Raw genomic sequence first — 10,786 nt, 5'->3', positions numbered from 1 at the left:
AGAAAAACCTCACTCAGAATGGCTGGACTGTAAAAGCTGTTACATCTTTTCATCCAAGTGTTCCCGTACACATAATGAATGAATCATCTTATTTCTCAACACTTTCAATCACCAGTTTTCTTGGAACGTTTTACATGAGATCTGATCCTTGATTATTTAATGGAAGATGAAGATGTCTGAGTCATTGTCCATCTGAAAATAAAATTCTTCCTTTGGTGTGGGCAGCATAATTTTCAACTACAAAGTTTTTCTTATTCCTGTTACCTAAGTTGTTATTTATTTATTTATTTTTTTACTACTTCCTTCAAGATCAAGCATGAGTCTTCCTTAACCTCTTAATCTCACTCATAAAGAAAAAATGAAATGAAATCTTTAAGTTTTACGTCCCACAGGTATGCCGATTAGGCTAAAGGAAACGGTGATGATGAGAAATGAATGAAATGGTGTAATGAAGAAAGTTGGAAGAAACGGGAAAACCCCGAGAAAACCCACGATCACGTGTTTGTCCACCACAAAGTCCAGATGGCGCGAGCTGGGATCGAACCAGGGACCCCATGCACCGGAGGTGAACGCTCTACCACTAAGCCACCGCGCCCACTCACTTATAAAGAATTTGTGGTCCAAGCTTCCCCCTGAACAAAATAAATAATGAAACCTGTTGACTTAAACGCTTGAAACAATATTGGTGAAAATTTCACGAGCAGCAATTACGCAATAGACTGAAATACTGTGACGTCACATCTTTCTCGTTGTCATGGTAATCGCCATTTTATTTTCTAAACAACAAGTAGCCTAAATAGCTAAAGAACCTATATGCATAACGGAAACAGTGATGAAATATTTCGGAACTGCAAGCATAAGGCCGCGCCTCCATTGCATCCGAATGCGACTGCGAACGCGAATGCGAATGCGAACTGCGAATTCATGTGCCTCTACTACATCCGAAGAAGTTTTGTGAATGCGAATCAAGTTGTAATATCTCTTTCAAACCTTCAATGTGAAATATTTTTGCTTGAAAATTCATATCTTAAAGTTTTCAGAGCAATAATAATAATAATAATAATAATAATAATAATAATAATAATAATAATAATAATAATAATAATACTGTATTAATTTTCTTTATGTGCAAAATAGAGTGAATGTCGCAAATGTCGCTCCTGTTATTATTATGCTTCTGAGGTAACCGCTATGTTCACTTTAAAATAAATAAACTAAATAAAATTTGAGATTGCAAAATCAACGAACTTTCTAAGAAAATTTTCTCCATGAGTAAAAAACCCGTTTTTGCTATTTCAAACATATTAGTCAATAATTATATGTATTCATAAAATCATTATTTGAGGAACAAAGAGGAAATATAAATTGAATAAAAAGTTGCGGTTCGTGTATTAATTAGATCTTCATATTTTAAAGAGAAAACCAAGAAAATTATACATATCTCCCACTCCAAGTTCTTTACTTAAATCTGCCCATAATTTGTTCACGACGTGTCGTTTGTGGTAATCTGGATGACCTTGGATCCACAATGGAACTTAACAGAATTTATTAAAACATCAACATATATTTCCATTATTATTTTCATTTTTATCTCCGCACCTCGCACCATCAACTACTTCATGCTAAAAGAACTTTCTTCTCTCATGTAGCGCTCAATTTCTCTGCAGACGACGCTCCATTCGACAAAGAAGGTCGTCTAAATAACAGGAGACAAAATGTTTTGTGGACAAGTCGAAAATACTGTTCATGACGAACTGGAACAAACTCGTGGCGGATTTCAGTCCCATCACTAGATAACGAAAGCAATATTGCCTTCCTTCAAATAAGAAAGCTGTCTTCTCGTAGGATTCTTATTCCAAGGGTAGACAATAATATCCATCCTTACAGTCGAATCAGGAAAACACAACAGAACCTTTGAGGCGAGCCAAAATATCTTGTATGGGCTCCACGCGCACATTAGCAGTTATTACCTTTCTATTTAGGTGTCTCAAATCCAGCGTGGGCCTGATGGACTGCTTATCTGCCTTGTAGACATAGTGCACAGGGTTTAAATACGGTGACAAACGTTCTTCGATCACTCCCCATTCCAGCCATTTCTGCAGGAGTTTCCTGAATGGTTCTCGCATAGAGTAGGCTATTGGGTACGGCTTACACACCACTGGCTCGTTATCAGTGAGCTCGATCTTTAGAGGCTTTATTTTTACCGGTCTAGGTCGCTCGGAGAATAGCTCCCTGTAATGAATTAGCAAATCTACCAATCTGGATTTAACATCCTCGGCTAAATCAGTTCTAGACAAAATGGTATTTCGAATTTCGCTCACTGGCACCAAACAATCGTCTTCTTGGTTCACTTCCTGTATTAAGGGTTCTGGTTCCACTGAACTTATCCATAAAGAGTTCAGATTCAGCTTCGCTGGCTTACCATCGAGATCTTTGAATGTAAGAATACGGTTAGAAAAGTCTACCACACAGCTGTATTTATTCAGGAAAGGAGTTCCTAGGAGGACGTCTGATTTCATACCTTCCACAATGAAGAAAGAAACCTCAAGAACATGACCAGAGAATTCTAGATACAAAGTCTTTTGACCTTTAACTCGGTGTTTGCTATCACCCACGAAAGCTTGCAAAGTTACATGCTTAGCTGGAACTAGCTTGGCGGTAGGCAACACTTCTACGATTCTTTTCCACTTATCATAACTCAAAAGGTTAGCTTCACACCCACTATCAATTATGCAAGACAACGATAAACCGGCTATTTGGCCTGACAAATAAGGTGACTTTACAAAAGTACTATTTTCACTAACACTGTCATGAGAATTTTCATTCAAAATAAAGAAAACTTGAAGAGGAGACTGAGTAAACCAAGTACCATTAGTTCTGTTAGATAACATAGCTTCTGGCCGCTGACTACAATCTTGGCGGGCTCCAGGCGACCAATCAGGAGTCGGCCCTGTTAATTTAAAGCGGCATTACATTGAGCATAAGGCTCAGAGACAGTTTGTGAATTTACACCCATACTTTCATGGTTGTTCCTAAAGTTAGGACAATGACTACAATTACAACAAGATGAGATAGGTTCAGCCTGTTCACAAGAATTTCCTGATTGATTGTTGGTATTTCTGGTAAAACCATTATTAATGTTACGATTTCTAACGTTAACTCGTCTGACGTTGCGATTATTCTGTTTAGCTTGAAAACCATTGTTACCTTGTCTATTACTAAAATTATTACTACTATTGTTATTATTACGATTACCGAAACCAAACCTTCTTCTGTTATTACGCCTAAAATTAGCATTATTATCATTGTTACTATTATTACCAGGAGGATTATTGCCTAAGTAATCCTTTACATTGACATATCCCACTTGAGCCCATTTCTCTTTAGTGGTTACCTTATTTTCAGAATTGGAATTGGCACCAGAACTACCTTGTTCATTATTATTTTCATTGATCATAGTAGTGGCAAGGTTAACATCGAAATGCACATTTCGTTTCTTACTCTTATTAGGAGTGTCGTTATCATTACCTGCTTTGCGCTTAAAACTAAATGACTCTAAACACACTAAAGGACTATTTAGTAACTTAGTTTTGTCAGGTACTTCTAGTCTCATCAAGCGTTCAGCGAGTTCAGAAACAGAAGTATTTTCCACTTGACTTAAAGTAAATTGATACTCTGAGGGTAATGTATCGATTAGATAATCCACTAACTCTATTTGTGACATGTTATTCTTAAGCATTCTCAGACCTTTAGAAAGTTTCCATACAAACTCAGAAGCTTTTCCATGAATGCTGGGGTTGTACTTAGTAGACAACAAATATCTCCACTGAGCCCTACAAACCTTTGGATTTAGGTACTGGGACAAGAAAAGACGTTTAAAGTCATGATATGAATGAATTTGATCTGAGACCTGAGAGATCCAACAAGCAGCAGAATCTTTCATGGCTCTCATAGCAACTAACACTTGGTATTCGGGATCAAGATTCAACAACTTAAAATTCTGTTCTAATTGTTGCAAGAAATCAAGTGGGGAAATTTCCAACACATTACCTGTAAACTCAGGGAAATGACTCAAGTCTGACAAACGTAAAGACTTCAAACCATGACCATTGTTATTGTTACCATTAATACTAGACAATGGACAACCATTGGATAAGAATGAAGGGACATCTGGTTCCAAGGTGGAAGTTCTTGGGTAAGCAGAGTCATCTTGACCAACACTGACTGACGATACACAAGGCAAGTCATTTCGTGATTTAAGATTTTGAGAAAGAAAAGGATTGAATAAATTATTTCGTTCGTAACCAGAAAAACCATCAGCTCTACAACCATCCAAACCCTTGTCACAACTGGGCTGAGAATGAGCACAACGACTATGCGGCATACCATGAGAAGAAGCGGTGGAAACACAACTAACATTATTAAAGAAATGCTGTACCTGGGATAGATTAACATTGGCAGGACGAAAACAAGAAGTAGTGGTTACGGAAGTAGTTCCAATCAACGGGCTGGAAACAACCACTGGAATTTCAGAATGACTACTGCTCTCACAAGTACTAGAATTATCAAGACCTAAAAATCTTTCAAAGTCTGTGAAGTGTCTACGCTCCACACTAACAACATCAGAATTGAGCTGGTTGCCCTGTTCTTCCACTTCTTCATCGTAGTCTTGATCAGAAAGGCTGTCCACCTCCTCCTTTAAGGCTTCAAGTTCGTCCCGTAGTCCTAGACAGGAGTTGCTGGTCTGATGGATTTCTTTAACCTGGGTAGACAAAGCTTCCAATTGACGTTTACACATACTATTGTCCCTTAAGCAATTAAGTAAGGTTTCTTCTTGAGAGGCTAAATTCTCATTTACCACTTCCAGCTGATGATTCAATTCCGCCGTGCTATTTTCCAATTGGTTACTCAAGGCTGCAATACGAGCATCCTGCTCTTTAATGTGACGATCTACGGTGTCCTTCAGCTCCGACATTTCCTTTTCTACAACTTCAGAAATTTCAGTAATCACTGTTGCTTTAACTTGAGAGACTTCTTCGGTTACAGCCGATTTTAGTTGGGAAGTTTCTTTAACTACATCTGACCTCAGCTGAGAAGTTTCTTCTGTTACAACCACTTTTAGTTGGGAGGTTTCATTGGCCACATCCAACCGTAGCTGAGCAGTTTCCTCAATCACCTTTGACTTTAGTTGTATGGCTTCTTCAGTCACAACTACCTTAATGGAGTGAGCTGCGCTAGGAGCTCCGAAAAATTAGAAGCAACACCAATTTCACTACTACTTCCACTTTGACTCTTCTTTACCAAAGATCTGGTGTTTACATCATCTATTTCAATAGTATTATCTGCTAAGTTGGGAGATTGTACCAAACATAAATTACAATCCCATGAAACATTAGGCTTGCCCTTTTCGGCAAAAGCTTCTTCACTTAATCCTGAACACTGCTTACAGTACCAAGTATTACAGGAAGTACACTCTAATAAAGTGCCTGAATGGCCACACTGACGACTTTCCTCTTAGACTTGTTCATTCGGCACTAACAGTTTAACACATGCACTAAAATTAAAAGAATACACTGCAAAAATAGTTTATCTGACGCTAAACACTCAATTGACTTTTACTTCACTGACATATGATGCGGGTCCCCAACCCAATCCGACATTGTCAACAAAGAGTGCCTTGCACTTCACTTACAATGAAAGTTGACTTAAAACCACAAGGCTTTTTTTTTTTAGGAAACATTCAGAGACGACGGTATCCATCTTCGGAAGTTAAGAAACATACAAGATATACAAGATACTGATAAACAAGAATTGTAACACGATACCAACAAGATCCTACACTCTACGAGTGCACAGGGAACAGCCCTTTCCTTGTGCCGTGATTTCTTTACCTGAGAATAAAACAAGGAAAACTCATCTATTAAAAAATACACCTGTAAGGTTTGGTTTTTCAAATATAAAATTGTGATTAAATGGGTGGTAATATTTATTTGACTAAGTAAATATTCACATGTGAGATTAATTAATACACGTGTAAATGGAATGACTAGGTTTTCTGACATTGAGATTGAAATCAAACAACATAAAGTTTCTGTAACTCTTAAACCTACACAATCATGAGACTAATTAGACTTATACTGAATAATTAAAAAAAATGAAAAATAATAAAGATAAAAAAAACAGCCAGGATATACACTACAAGCAAAACATTATGTTAATAAGTTCACCATGGATTTAGTACTTATTTAGTACAAAATAGCTCGAGCAATTTAACTTTAGTAACCTCGACTAGTCGGGTGGACATAGAATTGAGTGAGACATGAGTATAAACAAACATCATACACCACCAAATTATTACTAAAAAGGCTAATAAACCCTTTTCAAGAGAAACATCATGTTATATTGTGATTGTTTATAGCAGACGTTGCCAAGACGAACAATCGATCCTGACGGAGTAAGATTATTTAAGGTGGACAGGAGGTGGACAAGTTAGATAGACATAGCTGTAAAACATTGTAACAAGTCACGCCAATTGACATTGTAACATACCACAATAATATAAACATTGGGACATACCTAATAAAAAAAATAAAACATGTAGTCAATTTGCAGTGGAACACTACTGCGGCTAAGATACCTTCAGGCAGAGATTAAGAAGAAAGAACTAGAACGAGAACAGTATGACTCCTACAAAGAGTTACATCAGCTGTAACACAACCATGACAACCAAAGAGGATAACACTCTTGACCAACTTGTGCTACGTGGCCAAGCAAACTTTAAACGGTGGAGACGTGCTCGTGGCTTAACCATAATGATCTTGAAGGATAGTTATAAGCTATGCACTTCATCTTATTCATAAACTGCTTCTGAAGTAACTAAGACTTCTGATAAATACAACTGATTACCTGCAAACCAACATTTTAGTAGTGCACTGGGAAATACACAAGAGGGTGCGATATGTACACATTACGTCGATAAATCACTGAAAGTGAAGACAAATTCTGTGCGAAGCAGAATTATTAGCCGGCTGCGAAGGCGGGCTCTTATCACATGGGGTACTTACCCTTATGGCAGGCATTGGATAAATATGACATACTATCCTTTTCTCAAATACACTTTCTACACAAGTGAGAAACATTTCCAAAAGAACACTGATTACACAAGACACACGAATTACTGCGTCACTCACACACTTAACATTGAAGCTTGGATAAATTGCCCAATCACTATCGCCGGGTTGATCCTCTGGATAATTCAGCACTGGAGTCTGACTGTGGGAAGACATCCTCATTTCAAATGACCTTTCCCCGGGCAGAGAGGAGATGGTGGGGCATCCACTTCCTGGATGACAATGGGCAGTCCCGATGATACGGTGATGGTACACCGATTTAAGATTATAAACCTGAGTGAACTATATGAATAGCACGAACGTTGGGTTATCACCACACCCTTAAGACTGGTTGCTTTACCAAGATACTGAAGAAGCGCTTGAGCAAAACACGCACAAGTAAACTTCATGACTTGGAACTCTACACCTCCAAAGTACAAGATTCTACTCCATTTACAGGACTTATTGTTGCATGCTCACCTTTGTACATAGCAAACGAAAATAATTGCTCAGATTGACTATAAGGTTACAAGAGCTTGGACTGCTGTGCAATAAATTCAAGATTATCATAAAGATGCGATAGTCACTTAACCATACGGACTGATCACTTGGTTTGTTGCGTTGGCTGCTTCCTGGAATACACTCACAGAAGGCTAGTTTGCCCTTGATGGGTTGACAATACGATCTTAGAACTTCCCTGGTAGGTAACTGAACCGATGCAAAGTGATAATGCAGATGGAAAAGATGATCAACCATTGCGTTGCTTCATTGCCGACGTGGATGGGTTGGGGGCCCCGCTACCAAGAGCTTAGCTGTGCATAATAAGATTTAGTTTAAGCCACAAACTAAATATGTGCGCTAATACTGGCATAGTGACAAAGCCACTCCCTAAAACTGCACACTATATATGTAAATTTGCTTCTACGGAACTGTTGAAGATAACTTGAGAAAGTCGCGCACACAATGTCGACTCACGTGGTAGGCTAAGGCAGGAGCCTGTTTCCCAACTCCATCTAAATATTGCTGCTATTCAAACTAATTGCACAAACTGTCTGTGAGGAATCGTTCCCTATATTGCAAAGTGAACTAAAACCACTTTGGATACTCGGATGACCACTAATAAACAAGATTTATCGAAAATATGTCGGCAGGCGAAAATTACTGTCACCCATTACGTTTTCATTTTTCTGGCTGAGTACCCAGAATCCTTTTCGCGCACCCGCGAACATGATGTTTCAACAGGGTTGCCAAATACAAATGGTTACAAGAAGTATATTGTAAGTTATACTAGTAATACAATTGTAAATAAGTTATATAATGGGGCGTTACACAAGTTCTACAGTTTGTTCAATATTTTGTGGTGATGACATGATGCAAAGTTGTGTGTCATCCGCGTAGCACTGCACAGTAGAGTATTTAATGGAATCTATGAGGTCAGCAATGTAAATAGAAAATAAAAGGGGACCCAAGATTGATCCTTGAGGTACTCCTTTGTTTATAACGAGTGCCGAAGATAAGGGATTTTGAGCTGTCCTAAGATATACTTGTTGCTTCCTGCCTAGTAAGTAGCTTTCAATCCAGTTTATGACGGTATCAGAAAATTTATAATACCTTAGTTTAGCCAACAACAGGTTATGATTAACTAGATCGAAGGCCTTGGTTAGGTCTAAGAGGACTATGATTGCAACTTGAGAGTTATCAACTGCGTTTAATATCCCATCTGTTACCTCGAGCATCGCACTGACAGTACTATGATGCTTAGGAAAACCGGATTGAATAATAGGGATAATATTATTATGATTTAAATAGTCGTATAATTGCTGGTTTACTAATTTTTCTACGATCTTTGACATTATTGGTAAGATACTAATTGGACGTAGCTCGTTTAAGGAAGTTACGCGGGGTTTCTTTGGTAGCGGTACCACTTTTGCTGTTTTCCAGGCAGTAGGAAAGCAGCCGTTAACTAGTGAATAATTAATTATTTTCGTTAGAGGTGATAGTATGAATGGCAACGCTAATTTGATCATTTTAGTGCTTATTGCATCAAGGCCAGCTGAGTTAGATTTTATGCTGTGTACCGCCTTTCTCACATCGGATTCATTTATTGGGTTAAATAGAAATGTTGTCTGTAGCTGTGGATGTTTTTTAGACAGAAATTTCTTAGTTTGTCAACTCTCTCAGAATTAATAGGAGGCAAACCAGGAAGACTGACGAAATGATCATTAATAACATTTGGATCATTGATTTCACTGGAAAGCGCTACATCATTGTTTCTGTTACAAAGACCCAGCTCTTGTATTACTTTCCATTTGTCTTTAACTGCAGTGCAGTTTTTAATACGATAAGAGAAGTAAGCAATTTTTCCTTGTCGAACCACTGACGTTGTAAAGTTCCTAAGCCTTTTAAACTCTTCCCAATCTTGCTGGGTTTTGGTACGCTTGAACTTGAGATGTGCTCGATCACGCAATTTCATTAATAGCTTGGTATTACTTGAGAGATATGGGAGTTTAGTTTTAGAAAGCCTGATCTTTTTGTAGGAGCATGTACATCGAATATATGTGTTAATGCGTCCTGTACAAAGGAAACCTTACCGTCTATTGTTTCAAATGACTCAATGTTTTCCCAGTGTATGTATTGAGCATCGCTAAAGAAAAGATTTTCATCAAAACTACCATAATCTCGACAGCTAAGAATTTCAGGTTTCGGGCTAGGCGGTTTATTAATATCAAGAACCATGTATATAACACAGTGATCAGAATTTCCAATAGGGGGGCTAACACCATGCAACGCCAGTCTGTCTCTGTTATCAGTAACAATAACATCTAACAAAGATTCACTTGTTTCAGTTATCCTAGTAGGCTCATTAATTATTTGAATAAGATTTAACCTATTTAATATTGAGTTTAAATATACCGTTTCAGGTTTGTTTATGCAAGTTTGGTCACAGTTCAGGTCGCCAATTAAATACAGAGAATCGACCTGTGGATAGAGCTCGATGACAATATCTTCAATAATTGATAGTGAAGTATACGATATACACCCTCCATTCCAAAAGAAACCGAACGTTTTAAAAAAAACAAAAAAGCAATGTACATTTTGGAACAAATCATTTTTATTAATCAATGTATTCCCCTTCTGCATCGATACACATATTTGCACGCTCCAACAAGTTGTCAAACGACTTCTCCATGTCCTTTATTGGAATGGTCTTTAGGACGGCGGTCGTCGCCTTCTCAATGGCATCAATCGATGCGTGCCACTTTCCTTTCATCGCCAATTGCAGTTTCGGGAACAGATAGAAATCACACGGAGCGAGATCTGGTGAATAGGGCGGATGATGCAACCGAATAATGTGATTTTTGACCAAAAATTCAGTTACAAGTCGCGAACGATGAGATGGTGCATTATCATCCAAAAGAGTCCAACTGCCGATTTCGCGATATTCGGGCCGAATACGACGAATTCTTGCCAGAAAACGCTTCATGACGCCCAAGTAAAACTCTCTAGTGACTGTCTGGCCGGGCGGAACAAATTCTTTGTGGATAATTCCTTTTGAATCGTAAAAACAAATCAGCATCACCTTAACTTTTGACTTCACCAAGCGACTTTTTTTGGGTGTTCCTTCATCCGGCGCTCTCCATTGAGCACTTTGCCGCTTTGTTTCGGGCTCATATTCA

The sequence above is a fragment of the Thermobia domestica genome, chromosome 10, assembly GCF_964235325.1.
Source record: "Thermobia domestica chromosome 10, izTheDome1.hap1.1, whole genome shotgun sequence".
NCBI lineage: Eukaryota > Metazoa > Arthropoda > Insecta > Zygentoma > Lepismatidae > Thermobia > Thermobia domestica.
Note: the sequence above shows the minus strand (reverse complement) of the source record.